The 8805-nt window shown below is 44.0% G+C and overlaps 1 long non-coding RNA gene across 1 annotated transcript; it reads right to left on the bottom strand.

The window, feature by feature from the left end:
• Window positions 1-357: 357 nt before the first annotated feature.
• Window positions 358-8792, bottom strand: LOC124022859. The gene is made up of 3 exons (XR_006836642.1): window positions 8723-8792; window positions 8203-8641; window positions 358-466 (listed from the first exon to the last, which is right to left on the bottom strand). It is a non-coding gene; the product is annotated as an uncharacterized LOC124022859 (long non-coding RNA).
• Between the last annotated feature and the right edge of the window lie 13 nt (window positions 8793-8805).

Genomic DNA, 8805 nt, shown 5'->3' with positions numbered 1-8805 from the left:
CCTTCTCTCGCTCTCCTCTCCGGCCGCTGAGAGGAAGAGGAATCTTTTCTCGGTCTGTCCATATCTTTGTCAGAAGCACGGCTGTGTTCCCTCTCTCTTTCTCTCTCTTTCCCCGCTCTCTGTCCCGTTCTTTATCCCTCTCCAGCTCCTTTTCCTTTAACTGATCTCTCTCTCTCCGTCTCTCCGTCTTTCTCAGGAGGGATGGGGTCTCCGGAGTGTTTTCCTCCGTCCTGCAGGCCGTCTTCTCTGTCTCTGCCACTAGAGGGGGGCATAGTTCTCTCTGGCTTGGGAAAGGTACAGTCCCTCTCTTTCCTTCGCCCTGCCTCCGTCTCCGTCGTCACGGTGATGTGGGGTCCAGGGAGAAAGGGAGAGAGGGGGTGAGCAAGGGGCGGAGTTGAACCCTGACCCTTCCTCCTTCCTCTTCCTCTGATTCGTAGTCCTCCTTCTCCCACTTGGAGCGAGGAACCTGGACGAGGAGAGAAGAACACGTCTGAGCTTTGTGTCTCCTGTATGAGTACTATCTAGTCTAACAGGTATAGAGCTGTATGAGTACTATCTAGTCTAACAGGTGTAGAGCTGTATGAGTACTATCTAGTCTAACAGGTGTAGAGCTGTGTCTCTGACCTGAATGAGTACTATCTAGTCTAACAGGTGTAGAGCTGTGTGTCTCCTGTATGAGTACTATCTAGTCTAACAGGTGTAGAGTTGTGTCTCCTGTATGAGTACTATCTAGTCTAACAGGTGTAGAGCTGTATGCGTACTATCTAGTCTAACAGGTGTAGAGCTGTGTCTCTGACCTGTATGAGTACTATCTAGTCTAACAGGTGTAGAGCTGTGTCTCCTGTATGAGTACTATCTAGTCTAACAGGTGTAGAGCTGTATGAGTACTATCTAGTCTAACAGGTGTAGAGCTGTGTCTCTGACCTGTATGAGTACTATCCAGTCTAACAGGTGTAGAGCTGTGTGAGTACTATCTAGTCTAACAGGTGTAGAGCTGTGTGAGTACTATCTAGTCTAACAGGTGTAGAGCTGTATGAGTACTATCTAGTCTAACAGGTGTAGAGATGTGTGTCTGACCTGTATGAGTACTATCTAGTCTAACAGGTGTAGAGCTGTGTGAGTACTATCTAGTCTAACAGGTGTAGAGCTGTATGAGTACTATCTAGTCTAACAGGTGTAGAGCTGTGTGAGTACTATCTAGTCTAACAGGTGTAGAGCTGTGTGAGTACTATCTAGTCTAACAGGTGTAGAGCTGTGTGAGTACTATCTAGTCTAACAGGTGTAGAGCTGTATGAGTACTATCTAGTCTAACAGGTGTAGAGCTGTGTGAGTACTATCTAGTCTAACAGGTGTAGAGCTGTATGAGTAGTATCTAGTCTAACAGGTGTAGAGCTGTGTGAGTACTATCTAGTCTAACAGGTGTAGAGCTGTATGAGTACTATCTAGTCTAACAGGTGTAGAGCTGTGTGAGTACTATCTAGTCTAACAGGTGTAGACCTGTATGAGTACTATCTAGTCTAACAGATGTAGAGCTGTGTGTCTCCTGTGTGAGTACTATCTAGTCTAACAGGTGTAGAGCTGTGTCTCCTGTATGAGTACTATCTAGTCTAACAGGTGTCTCCTGTATGAGTACTATCTAGTCTAACAGGTGTAGAGCTGTGTGAGTACTATCTAGTCTAACAGGTGTAGAGCTGTGTGAGTACTATCTAGTCTAACAGGTGTAGAGCTGTATCTAGTCTAACAGGTGTAGGCTGGGTTTCTGTACAGCACTTTGAGATATCAGCTGATGTACGAAGGGCTATATAAATAAATTTGATTTGATTTGATTTGATTTGAGTACTATCTAGTCTAACAGGTGTAGAGCTGTGTGAGTACTATCTAGTCTAACAGGTGTAGAGCTGTATGAGTACTATCTAGTCTAACAGGTGTAGAGCTGTGTGTCTCCTGTATGAGTACTATCTAGTCTAACAGGTGTAGAGCTGTGTGTCTCCTGTATGAGTACTATCTAGACTAACAGGTGTAGAGCTGTGTGAGTACTATCTAGTCTAACAGGTGTAGAGCTGTGTGAGTACTATCTAGTCTAACAGGTGTAGAGCTGTGTGTCTCCTGTATGAGTACTATTTAGTCTAACAGGTGTAGAGCTGTGTGAGTACTATCTAGGCTAACAGGTGTAGAGCTGTGTGAGTACTATCTAGTCTAACAGGTGTAGAGCTGTGTGAGTACTATCTAGTCTTACAGGTGTAGAGCTGTGTCTCCTGTATGAGTACTATCTAGTCTAACAGGTGTAGAGCTGTATGAGTACTATCTAGTCTAACAGGTGTAGAGCTGTATGAGTACTATCTAGTCTAACAGGTGTAGAGCTGTGTGAGTACTATCTAGTCTAACAGGTGTAGAGCTGTATGAGTACTATCTAGTCTAACAGGTGTAGATGAGTACTATCCAGTCTAACAGGTGTAGAGCTGTGTGAGTACTATCTAGTCTAACAGGTGTAGAGCTGTGTCTACTGTATGAGTACTATCAGGTGTAGAGCTGTGTGTCTCTGACCTGTGTGAGTACTATCTAGTCTAACAGGTGTAGAGCTGTGTGAGTACTATCTTAGTCTAACAGGTGTAGAGCTGTGTCTCTCCTGTATGAGTACTATCTAGTCTAACAGGTGTAGAGCTGTGTGTCTCTGACCTGTGTGAGTACTATCTAGTCTAACAGGTGTAGAGCTGTGTCTCCTGTATGAGTACTATCTAGTCTAACAGGTGTAGAGCTGTGTCTCTGACCTGTATGAGTACTATCTAGTCTAACAGGTGTAGAGCTGTAGAGCTCTAGTCTCCTGTATGAGTACTATCTAGTCTAACAGGTGTAGAGCTGTGTGAGTACTATCTAGTCTAACAGTTGTAGAGCTGTATGAGTACTATCTAGTCTAACAGGTGTAGAGCTGTATGAGTACTATCTAGTCTAACAGGTGTAGAGCTGTGTCTCCTGTATGAGTACTATCTAGTCTAACAGGTGTAGAGCTGTGTGAGTACTATCTAGTCTAACAGGTGTAGAGCTGTGTGAGTACTATCTAGTCTAACAGGTGTAGAGCTGTGTCTCTCCTGTGTGAGTACTATCTAGTCTAACAGGTGTAGAGCTGTGTGTCTCCTGTGTGAGTACTATCTAGTCTAACAGGTGTAGAGCTGTATGAGTACTATCTAGTCTAACAGGTGTAGAGCTGTGTGTCTCCTGTATGAGTACTATCTAGTCTAACAGGTGTAGAGCTGTGTGTCTCCTGTATGAGTACTATCTAGTCTAACAGATGTAGAGCTGTGTGTCTCCTGTGTGAGTACTATCTAGTCTAACAGGTGTAGAGCTGTGTGTCTCCTGTATGAGTACTATCTAGTCTAACAGGTGTAGAGCTGTGTGAGTACTATCTAGTCTAACAGGTGTAGAGCTGTGTCTCCTGTATGAGTACTATCTAGTCTAACAGGTGTAGAGCTGTATGAGTACTATCTAGTCTAACAGGTGTAGAGCTTTGTCTCCTGTATGAGTACTATCTAGTCTAACAGGTGTAGAGCTGTATGAGTACTATCTAGACTAACAGGTGTAGAGCTGTGTGAGTACTATCTAGTCTAACAGGTGTAGAGCTGTGTGAGTACTATCTAGTCTAACAGGTGTAGAGCTGTGTGTCTCCTGTATGAGTACTATTTAGTCTAACAGGTGTAGAGCTGTGTGAGTACTATCTAGGCTAACAGAGGTGTAGAGCTGTATGAGTACTATCTAGTCTAACAGGTGTAGAGCTGTGTGTCTCCTGTGTGAGTACTATCTAGTCTAACAGGTGTAGAGCTGTGTGTCTCCTGTATGAGTACTATCTAGACTAACAGGTGTAGAGCTGTGTGAGTACTATCTAGTCTAACAGGTGTAGAGCTGTGTGAGTACTATCTAGTCTAACAGGTGTAGAGCTGTATGAGTACTATCTAGTCTAACAGGTGTAGAGCTGTGTGTCTCCTGTATGAGTACTATCTAGTCTAACAGGTGTAGAGCTGTGTGTCTCCTGTATGAGTACTATCTAGACTAACAGGTGTAGAGCTGTGTGAGTACTATCTAGTCTAACAGGTGTAGAGCTGTGTGAGTACTATCTAGTCTAACAGGTGTAGAGCTGTGTGTCTCCTGTATGAGTACTATCTAGTCTAACAGGTGTAGAGCTGTGTGAGTACTATCTAGTCTAACAGGTGTAGAGCTGTGTGAGTACTATCTTAGTCTAACAGGTGTAGAGCTGTGTGAGTACTATCTAGTCTAACAGGTGTAGAGCTGTGTGTCTCTGACCTGTGTGAGTACTATCTAGTCTAACAGGTGTAGAGCTGTGTGTCTCTGACCTGTGTGAGTACTATCTAGTCTAACAGGTGTAGAGCTGTGTGAGTACTATTTAGTCTAACAGGTGTAGAGCTGTGTGTCTCTGACCTGTGTGAGTACTATCTAGTCTAACAGGTGTAGAGCTGTGTGTCTCTGACCTGTATGAGTACTATCTAGTCTAACAGGTGTAGAGCTGTGTCTCCTGTATGAGTACTATCTAGTCTAACAGGTGTAGACCTGTATGAGTACTATCTAGTCTAACAGGTGTAGAGCTGTGTGAGTACTATCTAGTCTAACAGGTGTAGAGCTGTGTGAGTACTATCTAGTCTAACAGGTGTAGAGCTGTGTGAGTACTATCTAGTCTAACAGGTGTAGAGCTGTGTCTCCTGTATGAGTACTATCTAGTCTAACAGGTGTAGAGCTGTGTGAGTACTATCTAGTCAAACAGTTGTAGAGCTGTATGAGTACTATCTAGTCTAACAGGTGTAGAGCTGTATGAGTACTATCTAGTCTAACAGGTGTAGAGCTGTGTGTCTCCTGTATGAGTACTATCTAGTCTAACAGGTGTAGAGCTGTGTGAGTACTATCTAGTCTAACAGGTGTAGAGCTGTGTGAGTACTATCTAGTCTAACAGGTGTAGAGCTGTGTCTCTCCTGTGTGAGTACTATCTAGTCTAACAGGTGTAGAGCTGTGTGTCTCCTGTGTGAGTACTATCTAGTCTAACAGGTGTAGAGCTGTATGAGTACTATCTAGTCTAACAGGTGTAGAGCTGTGTGTCTCCTGTATGAGTACTATCTAGTCTAACAGGTGTAGAGCTGTGTGTCTCCTGTATGAGTACTATCTAGTCTAACAGATGTAGAGCTGTGTGTCTCCTGTGTGAGTACTATCTAGTCTAACAGGTGTAGAGCTGTGTGTCTCCTGTATGAGTACTATCTAGTCTAACAGGTGTAGAGCTGTGTGAGTACTATCTAGTCTAACAGGTGTAGAGCTGTGTCTCCTGTATGAGTACTATCTAGTCTAACAGGTGTAGAGCTGTATGAGTACTATCTAGTCTAACAGGCGTAGAGCTTTGTCTCCTGTATGAGTACTGAGTACAGGGGTGCAGAGCTGTGTGTCTCCTGTATGAGTACTATCTAGACTAACAGGTGTAGAGCTGTGTGAGTACTATCTAGTCTAACAGGTGTAGAGCTGTGTGAGTACTATCTAGTCTAACAGGTGTAGAGCTGTGTGTCTCCTGTATGAGTACTATTTAGTCTAACAGGTGTAGAGCTGTGTGAGTACTATCTAGGCTAACAGGTGTAGAGCTGTGTGAGTACTATCTAGTCTTACAGGTGTAGAGCTGTGTCTCCTGTATGAGTACTATCTAGTCTAACAGGTGTAGAGCTGTGTGTCTCCTGTATGAGTACTATCTAGACTAACAGGTGTAGAGCTGTGTGAGTACTATCTAGTCTAACAGGTGTAGAGCTGTGTGAGTACTATCTAGTCTAACAGGTGTAGAGCTGTGTGTCTCCTGTATGAGTACTATCTAGGCTAACAGGTGTAGAGCTGTGTGAGTACTATCTAGTCTTACAGGTGTAGAGCTGTGTCTCCTGTATGAGTACTATCTAGTCTAACAGGTGTAGAGCTGTATGAGTACTATCTAGTCTAACAGGTGTAGAGCTGTATGAGTACTATCTAGTCTAACAGGTGTAGAGCTGTGTGAGTACTATCTAGTCTAACAGGTGTAGAGCTGTGTGAGTACTATCTAGTCTAACAGGTGTAGAGCTGTGTGAGTACTATCCAGTCTAACAGGTGTAGAGCTGTATGAGTACTATCTAGTCTAACAGGTGTAGAGCTGTGTCTCCTGTATGAGTACTATCTAGTCTAACAGGTGTAGAGCTGTGTGAGTACTATCTAGTCTAACAGGTGTAGAGCTGTGTGAGTACTATCTTAGTCTAACAGGTGTAGAGCTGTGTGAGTACTATCTAGTCTAACAGGTGTAGAGCTGTGTCTCTGACCTGTGTGAGTACTATCAGTCTAACAGGTGTAGAGCTGTGTGTCTCTGACCTGTGTGAGTACTATCTAGTCTAACAGGTGTAGAGCTGTGTGAGTACTATTTAGTCTAACAGGTGTAGAGCTGTGTGTCTCTGACCTGTGTGAGTACTATCTAGTCTAACAGGTGTAGAGCTGTGTGTCTCTGACCTGTATGAGTACTATCTAGTCTAACAGGTGTAGAGCTGTGTCTCCTGTATGAGTACTATCTAGTCTAACAGGTGTAGAGCTGTGTGAGTACTATCTAGTCAAACAGGTGTAGAGCTGTGTGAGTACTATCTAGTCTAACAGGGTAGAGCTGTGTGAGTACTATCTAGTCTAACAGGTGTAGAGCTGTAGAGTACTATCTAGTCTAACAGGTGTAGAGCTGTGTCTCCTGTATGAGTACTATCTAGTCTAACAGGTGTAGAGCTGTGTGAGTACTATCTAGTCAAACAGTTGTAGAGCTGTATGAGTACTATCTAGTCTAACAGGTGTAGAGCTGTATGAGTACTATCAGTCTAACAGGTGTAGAGCTGTGTGTCTCTGTATGAGTACTATCTAGTCTAACAGGTGTAGAGCTGTGTGAGTACTATCTAGTCTAACAGGTGTAGAGCTGTGTGAGTACTATCTAGTCTAACAGGTGTAGAGCTGTGTCTCTCCTGTGTGAGTACTATCTAGTCTAACAGGTGTAGAGCTGTGTGTCTCCTGTGTGAGTACTATCTAGTCTAACAGGTGTAGAGCTGTATGAGTACTATCTAGTCTAACAGGTCAATAAGAGCTGTGTGTCTCCTGTATGAGTACTATCTAGTCTAACAGGTGTAGAGCTGTGTGTCTCCTGTATGAGTACTATCTAGTCTAACAGATGTAGAGCTGTGTGTCTCCTGTGTGAGTACTATCTAGTCTAACAGGTGTAGAGCTGTGTGTCTCCTGTATGAGTACTATCTAGTCTAACAGGTGTAGAGCTGTGTGAGTACTATCTAGTCTAACAGGTGTAGCTGAGTCTCCTGTATGTCTCAGGGTGTAGAGCTGTATGAGTACTATCTAGTCTAACAGCTTTGTCTCCTGCAGAGTACTATCTAGTCTAACAGGTGTAGAGCTGTGTGAGTACTATCTAGTCTAACAGGTGTAGAGCTTTGTCTCTAGTCTAACAGGTGTAGCTGTGAGTACTAGTCTAACAGTTGTAGAGCTGTATGAGTACTATCTAGTCTAACAGGTGTGGAGAGCCGTGAGAGTACTATCTAGGTCTAACAGGTGTAGAGCTGTATGAGTACTATCTAGTCTAACAGGCGTAGAGCTGTGTGAGTACTATCTCAGTCTAACAGTTGTAGAGCTGTATGATATCCTATCTAGCCCAACAGGTGTAGAGCGGTCTCCTGTATGAGTACTATCTAGTCGCACAGGCGTAGAGCTGTGTGAGTATATCTTAGTCTAACAGGGCGAGAGCTGTGCCTGAAAGTACTATCTAGTCTAACAGGTGAGCTGTATTATACTATCTAGTCTAACAGGTGTGTAGATGTATACTATCTAGTCTAACAGGTGTAGAGCTGTGTGAGTACTATCTAGTCTAACATGAGCTGTATGAGTACTATCTAGTCTAACAGGTGTAGAGCTGTGTGAGTACTATCTAGTCTAACAGGTGTAGAGCTGTATGAGTACTATCTAGTCTAACAGGTGTAGAGCTGTGTGAGTACTATATAGTCTAACAGGTGTAGAGCTGTATGAGTACTATCTAGTCTAACAGGTGTAGAGCTGTGTGAGTACTATCTAGTCTAACAGGTGTAGAGCTGTGTGAGTACTATCTAGTCTAACAGGTGTAGAGCTGTATGAGTACTATCTAGTCTAACAGGTGTAGAGCTGTGTGTCTCTGACCTGAATGAGGACTATGTGACCGTCAGCAGGTGCTGAGCTGTCATTGGTGTATTCCTCCAGTGTTTTAACGACAGTCTTCCTCTGCTCTGCTCTGCCCTCTGATCCATCGCCACACACAGGACTACTGCCCCCTGGAGGACTGGTGGTGTAATACACAACAACACATAGTTAATATAGACACCTCCTCCTCCTCCTCACAGGACTACTGCCCCCTGGAGGACTGGTGGTGTAATACACAACACATAGTTAATATAGACACCTCCTCCTCCTCCTCCTCCTCACAGGACTACTGCCCCCTGGGGGACTGGTGATGTAATACACAACACATAGTTAATATAGACACCTCCTCTTCCTCCTCCTCCTCCTCACAGGACTACTGCCCCCTGGGGGACTGGTGGTGTAATACACAACAACACATAGTTAATATAGACACCTCCTCCTCCTCCTCCTCCTCCTCACAGGACTACTGCCCCCTGGGGGACTGGTGATGTAATACACAACACATAGTTAATATAGACACCTCCTCCTCCTCCTCACAGGACTACTGCCCCCTGGGGGACTGGTGGTGTAATACACAACAACACATAGTTAATATAGACACCT

Source organism: Oncorhynchus gorbuscha, unplaced genomic scaffold (assembly GCF_021184085.1).
Source record: "Oncorhynchus gorbuscha isolate QuinsamMale2020 ecotype Even-year unplaced genomic scaffold, OgorEven_v1.0 Un_scaffold_1458, whole genome shotgun sequence".
NCBI lineage: Eukaryota > Metazoa > Chordata > Actinopteri > Salmoniformes > Salmonidae > Oncorhynchus > Oncorhynchus gorbuscha.
The sequence above is the reverse complement of the archived record's forward strand: the minus strand, read 5'-3'. Positions and strand labels throughout refer to the sequence as shown.